The sequence below is a fragment of the Mustela erminea genome, chromosome 21 (assembly GCF_009829155.1).
Source record: "Mustela erminea isolate mMusErm1 chromosome 21, mMusErm1.Pri, whole genome shotgun sequence".
Taxonomy (NCBI): Eukaryota; Metazoa; Chordata; class Mammalia; order Carnivora; family Mustelidae; genus Mustela; species Mustela erminea.
The window spans coordinates 36,141,294-36,160,703 of NC_045634.1; the positions used below are offsets into that span (position 1 = coordinate 36,141,294).

General features: G+C 44.2%; 1 protein-coding gene across 1 annotated transcript in view; it reads left to right on the forward strand.

Annotated features, from left to right (window-relative positions):
• Window positions 1-19,410, forward strand: part of CSMD1 (CUB and Sushi multiple domains 1) — a 1,941,062-nt gene that overhangs the window by 364,781 nt on the left and 1,556,871 nt on the right. The gene's annotated exons all lie outside the window — the stretch shown is intronic.

The window sequence follows — 19,410 nt, forward strand, 5'->3', positions numbered from 1 at the left end:
AACGTGAGAGTTTTATTATAAAGAAATCTTTTTTGCTTAACCACAATGAAGAAAATTTTTCCAAATTGTATACGATTTAGATTTAACTGCTACCAGAACCTAGGATGTGGAGGGTAGAATTGTTGATATTCGTGTTGTAATTTGACCTTCAGTGAAGACTAACTCTATTATTTACCCTCTGGAAGAAAAAAAAAAGTCTTTATTTTTAAATATTTTTAAAATATTTGTTTATTTGTCAGAGAGAGAGATTGAGTGAGAGAGCGCCAGCAGGGGGAGCGGCAGGCAGAGGGAGAGGTCGGCTTCCCACTGAGCAGAGAGCCGGATGTGGGGCTTGATCCCAGGACCCTGGAACCATGACCTGAGCTGAAGGCAGAGGCTTCACTGACTGAGCCACCGGGGCATTCTGAAAGAAAGAAAGAAAAAAATAAATAAATTAAAAAAAAAAAAACTTTGAAGCAAAACAAAACAAAGCAAACAACAACAGAAACCCGACATACAATGTATGTTATCGGCTTGAATTATTTATACAACTCAGACAACATACATGATGCGCACCGCCATCAGTAAATTGGTTTTAGCATGGAGATATGGAAAGGTCAATTAAGGCTTCTCTTAAACCCAAAAGAAGAGTTTTGACTCAAAATTAGAAATAGAAGGGTGCTCCTTGAGGGGCACGTGGCCGGCTTGGTGGGAAGAACATGCAGCCGCTGGGGTGGGTGGCGGGCTCCGCAGGTGAAGGGGCCGCCTTCAGCTCAGGTCATGACGTCGGGGTCCCGGGATCAAGTCCCACATCTGGCTCCCTGCTCAGCAGGGAATCTGCTTCTCCCTCTCCCTCTGCTGCTCCCCCTGTTGGGGCTCACGCTTGCTCTCTCTCTCTCCAAGAAATGAATAAATAAAATCTTAAAAAAAAAAAATTAAAAGAAGAGCATGCAACTCTTGGACTCTCGTAGTGAGTTCAAGCCCTACACTGGTGTAGTGATTATTTAAAAAAGAAGGAAAACATCGACCCTTTGAATTACCTCGACTTAAGACAAGTGATTCTTATGACCTATCACATTATCGCTATTTTGTGACTCTTTACCCCTTATAGACTCTGCCCCCGTCTTGCTTCTCAAGTTCCCACACTGCAGCCATGTCGTTGTAAAGTCTTACACTTCATATTCTGGAACATCCCTTCGTTAGCCACAACCTGCTTTGTTCCTCACAGAAGCGGCTCCAGTGAAGCCCCTTCTATCATAGAGGGGGATTTGGGTTGACCAGTACGCCGACACGGGCCGTTCCTGTCCTAGGCTCACGCCTCCCCACCTGGAAACATTCACTGCAGTCCTGCCATGTTCTGTAGTGCCGGTAATAGAAGCATTTCTAGAAACAGGGCCCTGATATTGAAGGAACGCAGTCACCTGACCCCTGACTACATGTCTGACCTTGAGTCTCTTGTACTCATTTCTAATTCTCTTTGTCTACTTGGGCTGCATCACAGAACACCAGACCCTACGTGGCCTTTAAAAACAACAGACATTTATTCCTCATAGTTCTGGAGGTTGTAACTTCAAGATGAAGGTGCTGGCAAATTTAATGTCGAATGAAGGCCTGCTTCTTGGTTCATAGGTGGTGGTTTTGTCCTGTGTCCTCGTGTGGCAGAAGGGCCACGGTAGCTCTCCAGGGTCTCTGTTGGAAGGGCATTCATCTCCTTCCCGGGGCCTTCCCCTTACGCCCTAACCACCTCCCGCAGAGCTCACCTTCAAAGAGTGTCTGTTTCATTGGAGGTTAGGATTTCAACAGAAGCATTTGGGAGCAGGGTCGCGAACATTGTCTACAGCACTGTAGGAGCTCATGATTCGTGCAATGGATCTGTGAGTTATTCCTTGATCTGATTTTGGGAGAGTGTGTTGATCATCTCTACTTCCTCATCCTTCCTTCTGCTTACCTAAATGATATCCTACTTCCAAAACCCACTTCGCATTATACCTATTTCGGAAAATTCTCCCTGTGCGTACACATTATGAAATGAAAACACCCCCTGAAGTTTCATTTTTTTCTAAGCTCTTTTAGCACTTCCCACTAACATAGACCTTGAAGGATAGGCTCCTTTGAAATTACACCAGCTCCAAAGTTGTTGTTGGGGTTGTAGATCTGTGTTGAGTATGTCAAGTAGAACATATGCCCTTTGAAGCCAAGACATGGGTCATGAGTGCGTTTCTCTGGTGATGGTGGATATGTTCACTTAGCCTTTCTCCTCTGGATAAGCACGAGTTAATTGTCCAAGAGAGAGATTGTTATCCAGTAAGATACTCCATATCTCTAAATATGAAGTAGTGAACTAGTGTTTTTTGTCTCCAAATCAGAAAATAATTGAAGTTGCCATCAACCTCCAACTGTGATAACATTATAATATCCAAACTTGGAGTAGAAATCTCATTATAACCTCAATAAATGAGTGAAAGTGAACCTATGGAGGGAAATTGTGGCATGCATATGTGGGAAATCAGAATATATTATTCCACAATTATTGCAGCATACAAGAAATTGGTTTGGCAGTGATCTTGACTCTCCTGTGACTTAGACAAGATTATCCCTTGTTTTCTGCAATGATGATGATAAGAAGCTAGAGATTAATGTGATAAGGCCATCCCAATGAAGAGATCATTAATAAGTGTTGTTAAAATATCACAGTTTTCTCTAGCTTTTTTTTCTGCACTGTTATCATGGGTTTGAATGCATTTAAATTAGCTAAGAAACCTGTGTAATATTAACTATATCTGGTGTTTAGAACATGAGGACTTTGAAGAGCTAAGAAGGGGTTTTAATTGCACCCAGAATAGATTAGCCTTGAGATCTAGCAATGCCTAAATTCTGCCTTTCCATCCCCCGTTGCTGGTATGAGGTCCCGGCGGAAACACTCACAGATCAATAGATAAAAATCAAAGCATCATTTTATATTGAACTGGGGTGGTGACTCATGCTGCAATTGAGACTCAGATACACGTCGTGCAAAGTGGGCATAGGAGATTCTACAGCGCCCGGAGTCCCATTCTAACACCAACATGGATCTTGACGCCGTATCCTCTTCAGCCAGCCTCACGGTCAGGAACGACCGCACCAGCACCTGGCGAGGGAGGGAGGGAGAGCCCGGAGAGAGGGGCCTTGTAGTCAGAGCAAAGCACGAGAGCCCACTGCCCAGAGCTGATGTCTCCAGCCACAGAGCCCAGAAACTCCAGCGGCGCTTGCGCGTCCAATGCAGCGGGCTCTCCTGCCTTCGCGAGGACTCCTCAGAGAAGCTGAGCGGGACAGTGGTGGCGTCTGGTCCTCGTATATAAACCTGTCATGTTCCCAGAATTATGTGAATTTGTCAGCCCCGTCCACTACTCTACATACAGGATTAGTGATGAAACAAAGAATAAATGTTTCTGATACATCTTCCAAATTTCCTTTCTCACCATATGCTTGCTTTCTTGCTTTATTATTTATTATTTTTTTCTCAACATATGCTCTAACTTAGCAACTCATAGATAGGCAAGCTCAATGCTTATTGGGTAAGGAGTAGTGGGTTTTTTGTTTTTTGTTTTAATTGGTGTTCTCCTGTGGATTAGCATGGAAACCAGAAATTCAAGGATAAGATTGAGGCCTGAATATAGATATATATCTGTATATCTCTGTCTCTATATCTACCTATAATACAGATATATAGATATCTCTCTCTCTATATATATATATATATAATATATACACACACATATGTGTATATATGGGTGTGTGTAATATTTATTATATATATTATAGCTGATTTTAATATATATGTGTGTATATATGTGTGTGTAATATATAATACTATATATTATATATATTATAGCTGATTTCAATATATATAATATAGTTGATTTTAATAGGTAGCTTTGTTTGAGACTAACTATATTTTATATATGCATGTATGTTCATAAGACTTACGTTTATTAACAAAAATGATGAAATTGTTAGTAAGTAGAAGTCCCAGAGATAAAATAATGAAGCATTCAAGGGAGATAGGCAGAATTTTGTTTGTAATACTACAAGCAAGTTTTAACATGTATTTAAATCCTAACCACTACCTCTTCAAGCTGTGGCGATTTTTTTCTGCAGTAGCCAAACACGGATGGTTCATTTCCGTATCTTGGCAAACTTTATTCATTCGGTCAGAGAAGTCTTTTGGCTCATCATAAGTATACGTGTGTTTGGAAAATTTCCTAAAACTTCTAACTCTCAGGACGGAATTTCCCTTATAAACATGTGGACATCGGGAAATAGGAGTTTTAGAAAGAACAGATGAGAAGAGGAACAAATGGTTGGAAACCGGATTCCATGTTCAGCAAAGATAATTTGTTGGATTAGTCATGGGAGCCTGAAAGTAGGCAGGGTTTTACAAAATATAAAATCTTATCTCACTACTTAATAACAGGAGAGATACGTTGGGTCACCAATTTCAATATTCATATGGAAAACCAAAAATAGTGGAAAAAATTCTTCAGTACAAATCACTTATAAATCATGAAGAAAATGGCAGAAGACTTTGACCTCCTAAAATTTAAAGCCCAAAAGCCAAATGACAAATCGAGAAAAAGAATTCACAAGAGCCATGCAAGACAAAGAGATGATGTCCTTCGCTGAGAAAATTCACCAGCGGAAATATCAGGGAATGAAAGCATTTATCTGAAAATCTGGTAAAGATATGACCAAAGAGTTCAACTATAAGAAATTCATGGCAATCAGTGTAACTAAAGCCAATTAAAATAATAATGCAAAATAATATCTCACCATTCTGAAGAGCAACACTTTTACATGTTTTGACAAGTCAGAGTTTTTAAGGATTATTCGAGATACAAATCTTGAAATTTCTCTCAGATTGAAAAACTGTAAACAAACTCATTCAGCAAGACTGTGCTATAAATTTATTCTACAAAAGTACCCCCAAACATGACAAAATATATGTAAAGGAATGTTTATGGGTGCATTTTGATAATACTGAAAAAGATCAGGATTGCCTGTCTTTCCACAGAGACTAAATGAATTAGAGTGTGTATGTATTATAGCACACCACTGAAATTAGGAAGTGTGATCTTTGATGGTTGATATGAAGTGATCTCTCTTTTTCAGTTAAAAATAAATACAGAATTAGAATGTCCAATTTCTCTCAACACCTTATTCTTTTGAATAGATGATGCTTATTAACACATAATCAAACACCTTCGGGGGAGTCCCAGACGTTGGGACCTCGGAGCTCTCTTCCTTACATATAATTACCGTCCACTGTAGTGAGTTCCGTGGGGCGGTGGGAAGCTGGACCCAGGGCACGAACCCAGCCTGAGAGATCCCAGGGGCGTTCTGCCAGCCAGCGGTCATCAACTGAAAATGCTGTCCTCATCCGGAAATATTGTGGCTACTGAGTGTCCCTGGAGGCCCTTCTGGAGGGATGTTGTTTTGTCCTTGTTTTTGTTTTCTGTGTTTTTGTAAATATCTGTTTTCTGTCTTTGGAACTCGTGAAAGCAACTAGGTCTAGGTCTAAGCAACTAGGCCTATCTTCCTCCCTGTTTATCTGTTTCTATCTCTTTCTATCTCTACCTATCTCCATCTGTCTCCAGCGTGTTCGCTCTCTCTCTCTCTCTTTCTCTCTCTCATCTATATTTATATCAGTGTTTCTCAACTGTGACTTTCTGCCCCAGGGGACATTTGGCAATGTCTAGAGACATTTTTGGCGGTCACAACTGGATGGAGGCACCGCTAGTACATAGTCGGTGTAACACAGAGATGTTGATAAAAATCCTATAAGGCACAAGACAGCCTCTCAGGACAAAGAGGTGTCCATCACAAAACATCAATAATGTTGTGGATAAAAACCCCTGACTTAGAGCACTGCACCGTCTATACAAGTCGTCAATGCAAACCATCTGTGGCTCTAACCATCAGCATCTGTGCCCATACCTCCGTTTCTCTACGTGGTCTTACCAGTAAAGGACCCGAGCCAGAAGGACTACAACAGAACTCACCAGGCCTGGGCGACGCTTACTCTCTGCTGTGCGGAGGGAGCTGGCCGGTGCTCTAACTGGACTGAACGGACATGCTTGCGTCGCCTGCAGGACTGTGTTAGCAAGGAAACAGGATGCCCACAGTATTCAGCATAATCAGATTTTACTGAGAATCATGTTTGTATTCTCTCTCAAAAGGAAATAGAATTATCATATTTTTTTGGTCCTTGGTTTCCTGGAAAAGGAATAAACGTGTCGAAAGATCAGTTAGATCCTGACTTTTACTCATCTTCATCGTAGTGAATCTGCAAAAGGAGACTTGTTTTGAATTTTGAAGTGCTACTCTTAAAAACTGCAGCAGTTTTGGTAGACATTTTGCACGTTTTTGCATTTAGGCAGCCAGTAGTATGATAAATAAAAACTATGTAAACAATTAAAAGTATTGACAGCCCAAAGGCTCTAACTTTAGGAAGATGCTTTCAAATAAGGCTTTCCCGGAGCAGAAATAGAGGGTCCTCTTTCTTAAACCTCAGAGTGCTTGCTTGTTTTCTGGCTTACATCTTCCCTTGCCTACCTCCTAGCATCCGGAGTAGTAACTGAAGCAGAATTCCGAAATCTGCTCCCAGCTTCCAGGTTTGTGACTATAAGTGAGTAAAGCCTTCACATCTTTTTTCTGGGGCATCCTTTGCTCTGGAGGCCGAGGCAGGCTGTGGCAGGGATCCTTATATGAGTGGGGATAAAGCTTGCCAATACCAACTCCAGAAGTATCTGGAGCGTCGCCCTCCTTGCTCTGCCCCCTAGGTCACTGACCCTAATTGGATTTTCTTGGCTTCTCTCCCTGAGCCTGTTTCCTTAGCCCCTGTCTGACAACCACGTTAAGATCAGATAATTTCCTCTCTGCAGCTTATTCTCAGCCCAAGTTCCCAAGCCCCAAATGGTATTGATCCTGCACTACACCCTCAAACAGAAGCTTTAAGGTCATCAGTATTGTTTGACTACCACCATATACTTTCTAACCAACAGCCATTCCTCTTTTCCTTTAGAAAGCGCTCACATAAAAGCAAGATCTGCGTTCCTGGCTCCCTGTGTCAAGGAAGCAGTCCCGGGTGGACAGGGTGCGTACGCACTTGGAGAGGGAGACGTAGAAGGGGCAGGAAAGCCTGCAAGGGAATGCTTCATACAACCCCTGGCCTTTCAGCCCGAGGAGGCAAAGTGACATACATAAAACCTTGTCTTCCTACAAGTTTCTAAGCATGGCTTCCCCAATCAGACAGCTTCTCAGTTTCCTCTAAGCGATACTTGGTCCCTGAATGGCATCTTTTCTGACCATGATCATCCCATCTAAAACGTCCTGAGCTTATCCTGTGTAGGATACAGACATGTGAATGAAAGTATCTTCTTGCTTCGGTTTTAACGGCTTTTACACTCTATGTGCCCATGCAACAGAAAATACTTTTTTCGGTTAGATATTTCTACACTTGATCTTAGCCAAAAGGCCGAGAAGCGATCGGTTAGATATTTCTGAAAAAGCAAATGCCTGGTATGTATAGAGGGGTTTTTTTGGTGTGTTTTTTAAATCTAATAGAATTAGGCTAATATTACCGTGGAAAAGTGGGCTGGATGTGGGAAGAAAGCAGGGTAACTCTTGGAGGTGGGGTAGTTCAGAGTACTGACTGCTACTGCCCTTTTAAGTTTCTGCTCTGTAACCCCTCCGGCTTCCTCAAAGAGTTACTTTCCAATACAATGTCTGTGGCTCACACTGGGACCCTGAAATATCATTTCAGCTTTGCCCTGGAACTTTACCCTGTATGTGAGACTCTCCCATCTGGTGTAATGAATGTGTTCATGATTTAGGAGAAAATACGCATCTCTTTATAAGGAGGTGATGATGAATGGATATTCTTCTCCAGGCTGCGTGCTGGTGGCTCCTTCAATTCGGCCCGTTCTAAATAACGGGCATTAGTGTACACTTTCATCCCAAACGCACAGCCAGAGGCAGGTTTTTTGTTTGTTTGTTTGTTTAAGAAAAGCTCTCAGCCAACAAGGGCAGAGTTGAAAAGGTTGAGGGACATTGAGGAAACAGCTACAGTAAAGGAAGATTAACATCTTTGGAGGCAGCTGGAGGGCCGTGGTGAAGCAGCAGGTGGGGTAGATGCTCAGCCTTATTTCCTTCTCGGCCGGTTCCTTTCTCCCGTTTTCTGGTGTGCTGGCCCCACAGTTAGGTCTCCGCTGTGATCCAGGCCTCCCCCCACCGCGAAGAGCACTTTCTCTTTCCGAAACCCCCTGTCCGGTGTCCCGTTTTCTCAGGATCTCAGTCGCCCGCATAGCAAGCCACTTGAACGAAGAATGAAGCAATCGTTCCAAATCAACGACTGATTTGTAACAAAGACCATGACCTGCCGTGATCATCATTCAATTTAAAAAAGGGTGCCCAGGTGAGCTGCAGGTGCCCCGTGATGGGAGTGGGACGGGGTAAAGTAGGTGATATTTCGACGTGGAGGTCTGATGGCCTCGCGCTCACCGGACAAGGGTCACAAGCTCTTGGGGCTCCTGGGGCCAGACGGAGGGTGTAACCGGGTGAAGCAGACCCGGTGTAAGACGGCGGTAAAAGAACCTGCGGTGGGAGGGGGAATCAAGGTGCAGGAAATTGCAGCCCCCACCACATCTCCACCCACGGCTGCTAAGCAGAAACGTGGGCCTTGTCCAAGGTGACCAGAGCTTCCGACTGACCAGCAGCCGTTCCCGGCCATGGCTCTGCTGCGTGAACCTCCGTCGTATGTCAAGTGCGGCACGGGCCTCCTGTGGACCGCCCCGGAGGCCCTCAAGACCCGGCCGCTTCAGCTTAAACTGGCCCGGCAGCCGCCACGGGCGGTGAAGCCCGCGAACCCTCGGGCCCCTGCTGCCCTGCATCGGGAGCCCCGCGTGCGCCTGCGGCTCCACCTGGGCCCGTGGGCCTCGCGGGAGCGCGCAGCAGGCCCGGCCGCGGGCGGCCACACGGGCGCAGAGGCCGGGGCGCTCCGGCGCGCGGGGCTGCGGGAAGAGCCGCTCCCGGTCCCGGAGCCGCAGGTCCGCCGGGTCCACAGTGAGAGCGACGGCCGAGGCTCGCCCGCCGCAGAAGCCTCCAGAAGCCGGCGGCCGTCGCGTCCCGGGACAGGTTCCGGACGCCGACACGGGAGCAGCCTCCGGCCGCGGACGCCCGTGGTGCTCGGGTAGGTTCGAGCGCGCCGGCTTCTCCTTTCGTGCCCTCGGAGTGCGCGAAGCTGGGGAAGCTCCTTCTGGATGCGGCGTCCGGGTGGGGGGCCGCGGAGGCGAAGGACCAGCGGCGGCCCGTGTCCCTGTTCGGCCCGGAGCGTCGGGTCGTTGGGGCCACGTTTCCCGCGGACCCGGGTTGTGCGGGGAAGGCCGGTTCACGCCGTGCGAGAGCTGCGGGGCTCGGCGGAGACGGTCCCCTCTGCCGCACGGGACAGCAGGCCTCTGCCCGGCGGCCGGTCTCCGCCAGCACCCCGAGGTGCTGACCCGGGTGTGCCCCAGCCGTCCCCGAGCCGGGCGCCCTCTCCTTTGTCTGTTGGGGGGGCGGTGAGGCTGGTGCGGTCGGCGCTTTGCCCGGCGGCGGGGGCACGCGGTGTTGGGGCAGCGGGGACCGCGGGCTGCAGGGCGGCTGTGGGGGTGCTCGAGGTGCCCCAAGACGAGGGCGGTGGTCTTATCGGGTGGGACCCCACGGGTCATTCGCCAGCCTAACACCCACTATTCTCTGACTTGCCAAGAGCTCCAAACGGCAGCAGGAACGGTGCAGGCGACCGGACGGGTACTGGGGCGGCGGCAGCTCGCAGCCTCTGGCCCGGTCAGTTGCAGTCGCGGCCTCGGAACGCCGCGTGTTGCTCATTCCCGCGGGAGGAGTCCGCGTGCAGGACACGCCTGGCCCCAAAGGAACGACAGCTTCCGAGAGCTGAGTTCCTTCGTTTTGAAAACGGGGCGACGTGCCAAAGTCTCAGAGGCGTCCCGTAGACCGGAGGTGACCTTCCCCGTGATCTGCCCTGTGTTCCCGGGATGCGGTGCGTCGTGCCAATAGCGCGATCCTGCGTCGCGCGGCTCCGTAACGGAATAGTTGGTGTGATTATTAGGTGGTTGGTTTGCCAAGTCGTTCTGAAAACCTGCTATTTGGGTTTCCTGAATTAGACTCTGGTATGTAAATAGCCCACATGACATCGGAAGCATTGAGACTTCTTTAGGCCGGAGCTGCAGACTGGATTTTGAAAATTAGATTGACGAATGAATCCTTTAGCTTTTCACAGGTTTTTTCTTTTTTTGAAGATTGATTGATTGATTTTAGTGAGAGAGCATGGGGAGGGGCCGCGGGAGGGGAAGAGAGAGAACCCTGAAGACGAACCCCCAACCCCTTTCAGCACAGAGCCCAATGTGGGGTTCGATGCGGCCACCCTGAGATCATGGCCTGAGCAGAAACCAAGACTTGGACGCCTAATGGGCTGAGGCATGCAGGCGCCCCGCAGATTTCTTTTGAAATATAATAAACAAAAGTTGTATATATTGAAAACGGAAAACTGGAATTTTCATACACCGCCATAAAATGTCAGCACAGTGTTTCTGTTACCCACGAAAATGTCGCTGTGCCCATTTGTGATCCGTCCTGCTTCCTACCCTTGGTTTCTAGGCAGCCACTAATTCATTTTGATTTTCCAGATTCTTTTGCATTTGCTAGAATTTTATGTACATTGAATTATATGCCATGTATGCTTTTTTGAATTTTTTTTACTTAGTCATTTTTTAAGATACATACATTTTTTTCTATGTAACAATAGTGCATTATTTTTTTTTAAAGATTTTATTTATTTGAGAGAATGAGCAGGAGCAGGGGGGAGGGTCAGAGGGAGAGGGAGAAGCAGGCTCCCCTCTGATCAGGGAGCCCCAGAAGGTAGGCACTTGAATGACTGAGCCACTCAGGTACCCCGAACGTGCATTCTTTTTATCACCAAATAGTATTCTGTTGTATGGTTAGGCCATGTTTGATTTATACTTTGTTGATGAACATGGGTTTGTTTTTGTCGTCCCCCCCCCCCAGTTTTTAGTTATTAAAAATAAAGTTTCCTTGGTCACTTGTATGAGCGTATACCTAGGAATGGAATGGATGGGTCACAAGGTAAGTTTATGTTGAATTCTTGTGTCGATGGCCATGGTTTCCCTGGGTTTTAACCTTTTACATTCCCAGCAATAGTTATGAGTTACGGCTACTCCACATCTTTGTCAGTATTTGGTGTGTCCGGCCTTTTCAATTTTGGTCATTCTCATGGCTGTGTCAAAGAGTGTGTCTGTGGCTGAATTTACATTTATCTGATGACTTACAATGTTCGTGTCTTGTCGCATGCTTCCTGGTCAACCATCTTCTTCTAGTGAAGTGACTTCAAATCTTCCACTGATCTGTGTTATAATTTCTCCCAGATACATTCTCTTAATGGTGTATTTTGGAAAGCAAACGTTTTTAATCTTGGTAAAGTTCAATTTATCAGTATTTTTTGAATTTATGGAATATATAAGAATGTCTGCATATTCCAATACCACAAATGTTTTCTTCTAAAGTTTTTTTTTTATTTTTTTTTTAAAGATTTTATTTATTTATTTGACAGAGAGAAATCACAAGTAGGCAGAGAGAGAGAGAGAGGAGGAAGCAGGCTCCCTGCTGAGTAGAGAGCCTGATGCGGGACTCGATCCCAGGACCCTGAGATCATGACCTGAGCCGAAGGCAGCGGCTTAACCACTGAGCCACCCAGGCGCCCTCTTCTAAAGTTTTAATAGTTGAGCTCTTCAGCCGAGATCTGTTGTCCATTTGGAGTTAATTTGCATATGTGTCGTGAATTACGGTTTTAAATTTATCTTTTTGCATGTGGATATCCAGGCATTCCAGCACCACTTGTTGAAAAGACTATGATTTTTACAAAGTTAACTTCTTGTGTATAGTGCTAGGTAAGTGTAGGTGCTCATTGAAAAAAAGAATTAAATATTCAGCTGGTCTAACCTTTGTTAAAGACTTCATTTTCCCTCATTGAAATGAATTGGCACCATTGTTGAAAATCAATTTCTAATATATGTGAGGGACTTCTTTTTTTTTTTTTTTCTCCCAATGATGTTTGTCTTTTGCTGAACTGATCATTGTAATACACAGTAAGTCATGAAGTCAGGTAAAGTAGATGCTCCAATTTTTTTTTTTAATTATTGTGCTGTTTACTCTGGACCTTTTGCATTTCATAGATTCATTTAGAATCATCTTGTCAATTTCTATAAAAATTTCCTTGGGTTTTTGTTAGGCTTGCTTTGAATCTATATACAGAAATTTGAGAAGTATTGTCCTTTTAATAATAATCTTCCAAAACTTGAATACGTAAAACATCTCACCATTTCTTTAGGGTTTCTTTCAGGACATAACATTTATCCTTATCTGCTTCTAGTATTTTGTTGTTATTATGAATGCCGTTGTTTATTACATTTTGGTTTTGTTTGATAATAGGTAAGACTTTTTTAGTGTTAATGTTGTATCCTGTGACCTTCCCAAATCCAATTATTAGTTGTAGTAGCTATTTTGAAGATTTGCTGGGATCTTAATGTAAACAATCATATCATCTACAAGGTGGGGGGGGTTCACCTCTTCCTTTTGGCCTTTTATTTATCTTTTAAGATTTATTCTTAGAGAGTGTGGGTGGAGGAGTGGGTGGGGGAGGGGCTGAGGGAGAGGGAGAGAATCCCAAGCAGGCTCCCCACTAACGGTGGAGCCCAGTGCAGGACTCTAACGTAGGACCCTGAGATCATGACCCGAGCCGAAACCAAGAGTTAGACCCTTAGCCCACTGAGCATCCAGGCGCCCCGCCTCCTATTTCTCCTTGGGACTGTCTTGAATCGGATAACCCCTTCAGTACCGTGTCTCATAGCAGTGATAAAAATGAGCAACTTCGCCTCGGTTTTGAACACAGAGGGAAAATACAGGCCAGTACAGATGACCTTGCTTGTCCTGGTTACCAACATGCTGCCTCTCATTTCCAAACCCTTCTCTGCCGGCTTTGGGGTGCTAGATATGTGCCCCGGAAACCCTTGTCCTTCGCCAGCTCGCACCATGCTCGACTTTCGCAGTTGCTGCAGGGTCGCTGAGAGAGGAAGGCGCTGTTCCTGCTGGTTCCGGGGCGCTCTGAACTTCCTTCTGTGTCCCGTGGCTCTGTGCACAGTCCAGGACGGCCAGGGGCGTCCTCCTCCTGGAGTCTGGCTGGCAACCCCCAGGCTCCTCTCCAGAAAGGTTCAACAGAGCTCTGGCCAGTACTAACCGCCTTGTCAGCTCTCCACTCTGGGACTCAGCGAGTCCTTCCACTGTCGGTGGACCCCTAGCCCTCCCGTGGTTCTCATGAGCCAGCTTGTAGGACGACTTTCTTTTCCCCCTTTCTTCTCTGGGTACATGTCAGCCTTAAAGACACAGGCTACTCTCCTGTTACTTTGTAGCAGTTCTGTTTACCTCTCTTTGTACTTAACCTCTGCTAATTCATTGTTCTTTAAAAGATGTAATTTACTTGAGAAAGAGAGTGCTGGTGCACAGGAGCAAGAGGAAGGGCCAGAATGAGAAGTCAACTCCCCACTGAGCAGCAAGCCCCTTGAAGGACTCTGTCCCTGGACCCTGGGATCATGATCTGAGCTGAAGTCATACATTTTACTGACTGAGCCTCCCACAAGGCTCCCCATTTTTTTCTTATCTGAAAAAAAAAAAAATCCAGTAAACTAAGACACTTGAACTCTTACAGTTAAGATGATAGTCATTAAAGTCTCCAAGTTATTCACTGTAATAAGACATAGTAGTCTGTAAATATCAAACCAAATTCAGGCTTTTTGCTTCTTAACATAAAATAATGCTCTTTCAAACACATTTTATAAGACACAATGCTTGGAGATTAATCAGTCTTTAATACAAATTCTCCATTCAAATTACTGGAGGAGTTTTGGTCTCTCTCCTGCAACTTGACTGATATGTTTTCTTTCATAAATGGTCTTTATCAGTCTGAGATGGTTTCCTACTATCTGCTAAGGGTTTTTAATATGAATGTGCCTAATTTTGTCAAGTGCTTTTTCCACATCAGTTGAAATGGTGGCATTTTCTTTCCTTTTTATATTAACATGGTCAATTATATTGATTAGTGTTTAAAATGTCAAGCCAATTTTGCATTCTTGCTGACGTCTATTTGGTCATAAAATATTATCATTTTATATACTGTTGGGCTTGACTTGTTACATGTTTTTTTTAATTTAAATTCGATTAGTCAACATACAGTAAATCATTAGGTTTTGGTGTAGTGTTCAGTGATTCATTAGTTACATATAACACTCAGTGCTCAGCACATCACATGCCCTCCTTAATGCCCATCACCTGGTTACCCATCCCCCACACACTCATCTGTTGCCCAGAGTCAAGAGCCTCTCGTGGTTTCTCTTCCTCTCTGTCTGCCCATTCACTTTTCCCTCCCTTCACTGACTTACTATAGTTTAAGAATTATGTGTCTACACCCATGAGTGTTGTGGTTTGTAATTCTCATTTTTTGGTAACTTTTTTCAGGTGTTGCTATAAGGGTAAGAGTAATCTCAAAAAATTGAGTAAATTCGTGTTCCCTGGCCTCTGTTTCTCAGAAAGTTTGTGGTATTTCGATGTTATTCCGTGACAGAATTCACAAAGAAACATCTGTGTTGGGAGTTTCTTTTGTGAATCTGTTAAAAAAAAAAAAAGTATTTCTGAGATTCAGAACTTTTCAGATTTCATATTTATCATGTCAGTTTTGGTAACTTATATTTTTCAAGATATATGCACTTAATCTCTTATAAAATTTGTTGCTACAAAGTTGTTAATAGTATTTTAAATTCTCTTAGTGTCCATAAAATCTGTGGTGATAAATAATTTTTCATTTTTGATATTAGTGATTCATATTCCTTCTAGGTAAGAGTTTGTCTGATTTCTTTTTTCCCAAAGATACTTCAGCTTATCGTTTTTTAAAATTTCACTTATTTCTTTTATTTCTCTCCTTCTATTTATATTGGGCTTATTCTGTTCTTTTTCAACCAATTTAAGTAGTATATAAGGTCACTGATTTAGCTCTTTCATATGATAAAGATTTCCCTCCCCAAACTATTTGATCTGCATGACATACATTTTGTAGTAATTCATTTAAAATATTTTCTATTTTCTCTTATGATTTCCTCTTTGAAATGTAAACTATTAAGAAGAATAGAGTCTGAGTTCAAAATCTGGGGATTTCCAGCAACTTTATTCCTATTGGCTTCTCATCTCTATTCTAGGGAGGGAATATATTCTGCATGATTCATGTCCTTTTGAAATCAGTGAAACATAATTTGTCTTTTTTCACTGTGTGGCAGTTTTCCCAATCCCAGCTGTCGGTAGAGAGAGAAAAGCGTCCCACGTGAGCCTTTGGTACATTTCAGCCTCTGGGCAAGCCACTTAACTTTCTCAGGTCATATAAGTATTTTATGCATATGGGTGCATATTTTATGTATGCAAACATGGATATACATCCATACATCTATTATCTATTTTGTGTGTGTGTGTGTGTGTGTGTGTGCGCTGAAATATTATTGAGGTAGCCAGGTCACATGTCAACCAGGACGCCATGGTGTGACAGTTCTAACCACACTTTTTTTTTTTCTTTTCAGTGTGCCAGAATTCATTGTTTATGCACCACACCCAGTGCTCTGTGTGATACGTGACCTTCATAACCCCACCACCACCAGGCTTACGATCCCCCACCCCTCCAAAACCCTCAGTTTGTTTCTCAGAGTCCACACTCGCATGATTCACCTCCCCTTCCAATTTCCCCCAACTCCCTTCTCCTCCCCATCTCCCCATGTCCTCCATGCTATTTGTTATGCTCCACAAGTAAGTGAAACCATATGATAACTGACTCTCTCTGCTTGACTTATTTCACTCAGCATAATCTCTTCCAGTCCCGTCCATGTTGCTACAAAAGTTGGGTATTCATCCTTTCTGATGGAGGAATCATACTCCATAGTGTATATGGACCACATCTTCCTTATCCATTCGTCCGTTGAAGGGCATCTTGGTTCTTTCCACAGTTTGGCGACCGTGGCCATTGCTGCTATGAACATTGGGGTAGAGATGGCCCTTCTTTTCACGACATCTGTGTGTGTTTTCTTAAGGAATCTCCACACTGTAATCTATTTCTTAAAACCCAGAAGACTTTTATAGAATACTTTTTATTACTATATATAATTTTATTCAGTAGTTGCTGTTTCAAACATTTCTGTATTTACTACCTTCTGAACACCAAACATAATAGGTGTGGGTTTTTATAGACCTACTATTACAAAAGGAAAAGCTTACATTCTCATAACCAATGATCTAGTTCTGTAAATCTGAAGATGAATAGCAAAACTAATTCTATTAATAAGGAGTTAATTCACCCATTTAATTCACCCATAGAATTCACTAATTCTATTAATAAGGATTTAATTCACCCATAGTGATTATAATTTAATAAAATGTGTATGTAAAAATAGTGTTTATGCACACATAATTATGCCTTTTTTGTAGTTGATGCATATTTTCCAGTGTATAAATGTAAGTCTGTTATTAATATTTAACATTTGGATCTAATTGACATAGTGCTAACGTTTATGCTATTATTTGTCCTTAGGTGAAGCAAATGACTTTTTTAAATGAAATTATCTAATTCCAAGTAAGATGTGTTCTGTAGCAAACCTACCTAGACACTGTGTTAAGTTATGTGGTTGCCAAGATTATTAGGACATGCCTGGTTTTCCAGGAGCTTTCTCTTGGCAGAGAAAGAAGGTGTTATTTTTTTTTTAATTTTTTTAAAAGATTTTATTTATTTATTTGATAGAGATCACAAGTAGGCAGAGAGGCAGGCAGAGAGAGGGGGAAACAGGCTCCCTGCTGAGCAGAGAGCCTGATGTGGGACTCGATCCCAGGATCCTGAGATCATGACCTGAGCCCAAGGCAGAGGCTTAAACCACTGAGCCACCCAGGCACCCCGAAAGAAGACGTTATTAAAGCAAGATGAGAACAGTAGTCTGAAGACCTTTCTAGAGTGATGTGTCCGTCACTTAAACAGCAAGGAGTCCTTGTGGCTGGAAGAGGGTGGGAAATGTGACTGGCGGTATTTTGTGGACCCGTTGGGAATACTAGGCATGCCAGTGCATGGTGCGGTGAGATGTAGTGGAGACTCCAGACTTGTGTTACGGCTGTGGGGCTTGGTAATAACCCAGCCCGATGGGCTGTCCTAGGGGCCGGCTGCCCTGTCGAGGACCATCATCCAGAGCCTCACATGTGCTTCTCATTTTATGGGAGGGAAGACAGACACTCAGAACTGAAAAATCCGTCTTGATGCTCAACATTGCCAAAGCCTGAGTGACAAATTGAAATTCTGTTTGTTTGGAACATGCTAGATAGTAGTGTTAATTTTATGATCTATTATGAATATGTTATACTCAATGGCCTTAAAATACATCTGTAATTAATCTTTGGAAAACTGATCGTGTAGATACCTGCTGCTTCCCCCCAAAAAGAGGAAAATCATTACTTTTTCTTTCGTGAGTTAAATCCAGGGCAGAAGACTAGTGAAGTTCGTTGAGGTTGTTTATCACTGAGTATTTGTTTGGCGTCCCTATGGGAGGAAATGCCTAAGCAGACGTGAAGTAGGTAGATCCTTCTTGAACCAGAATTGCAATTTTATACTCCTTCTAGTATTATTGAAACTAGGGTTCTCTGTGCTAGAAATACAGTAGATTTGTTCACGTGTGTGTATGAATTCGTTCACTCTTGCCAACGGTGTCTGTCACATTACGCATACTCTCATATTTTACATTGCATAGGGTGAGGGTGAGGTGATGTGAAAAATCCTGTAACAGTTTCCCTGAGAAGGGAAACCAGAAATACGTGTTGGGCTTTCCCCCGGTGCTAGGGAGGCAGGGACAGCACCCCCGCCCCTCCCCCGTTGCACAAACAGCACCATGGCCCAGGGGCTGCATTGTAGCTCGGCTGCTGTGATGCCTGCCGGAGACACAGCGAGTAACTGCTTCCCACGGCTGGCTGTGAAGCTCAGGAAACTCCAAACGCCCGCTTCTGTTGGATGTGAGAGAAGCCTATGCAGGAGATAAGAAGACTCCAGGAATAAATACACACAGAGTTGAAGAAAACCCTCTCCTGAGATTTTTGCTTGGTTCCCAACCAGAATATGAATTAAGCTTTAGCTCTGTAATAACACCGTATCTGAGTCTTGCCCACTCTCTTTTTTTTTTTTTTTTTTCCCTTCTGCTAAAGAACCTCTAAAATATTTCTGCATCTGAGAATACCGTTATGGCCCCGAACAAAACCCGTTCATCCAGTGACGCTTCATTCACGGGATTTCCTGCTACTGAGGAAGGACCCTGCCTTCCTGGGTCTGTGTGCGCTCTCAGAACGGGTAACAAGGGAAGGATATTTTTAAGATCTGGGTTGGAGTCTTTGAAGATGGATATTTCCAGAAGGGAGGACGGGTTGCTCATATACCCGGGGCACTACGAGTGAATGGTCCCCAGATTTTCGTTTTCTATTTTTGTTCTGGGGACGGGACCCTCTCACGTGGCAACTGGCAACTTGGGGGTCTGTGCAGAACTAGATGCACCTAGAAGTAGACTGGTCTTGTCATGTCGCACACATTCCAAAATACCTATTCTAGGAACTACGAGCTATGCAAAGACAAAGGGCCAAGAGAAAACGTATCAAAATAAGAAGCGACTTTTTAAAAAAAAAAAAAAAAAGGGGGCGCCTGAGTGGCTCAGTATGTTGGGCCTCTGCCTTTGGTTCAGGTCATGATCTCAGGGTCCTGGGATCGAGCCCCACGTTGGGCTCTCTGTTTGGTGGGGAGCCTGCTTGCCCCCCTCTCTCTCTGCCTACCTGTGATCTCTGTCTGTCAGATAAATAAATAAACTTAAAAAAAAAAAATAAGAAGCGACCATAGTACGAACACTTACAAGGATCAAAACTGCATTTTCTCATTCCGTTAACAAATACTGACTGTGGGCAAGGCCGTCGACATTGGTCAGAAGGCGGTTAAGGTGGGTCAGGTGATGCAGGGCCACCGGTGGGGCTCTGGACCTTGAATGGTCTCACGGAGAAGAAGAGCCGTAAACTACTCTTCTGGAAGGGGTGTCAGGAGATAGGCTCGAGCGTCCGGAGCTTCCTGCGGCCACATTTGCCGAGGGAATGGCCTTTGAGGCGATGTCTAGCCAGTGAGAATGAACTCCGTGGTGATCTGGGGAAGAACCCTTCCCACGCGGGTGACCTCACATGGTGGGGTGTGCTTAATTCTATGATGGGCTCTTATTTCGAACACATGACCTGGGT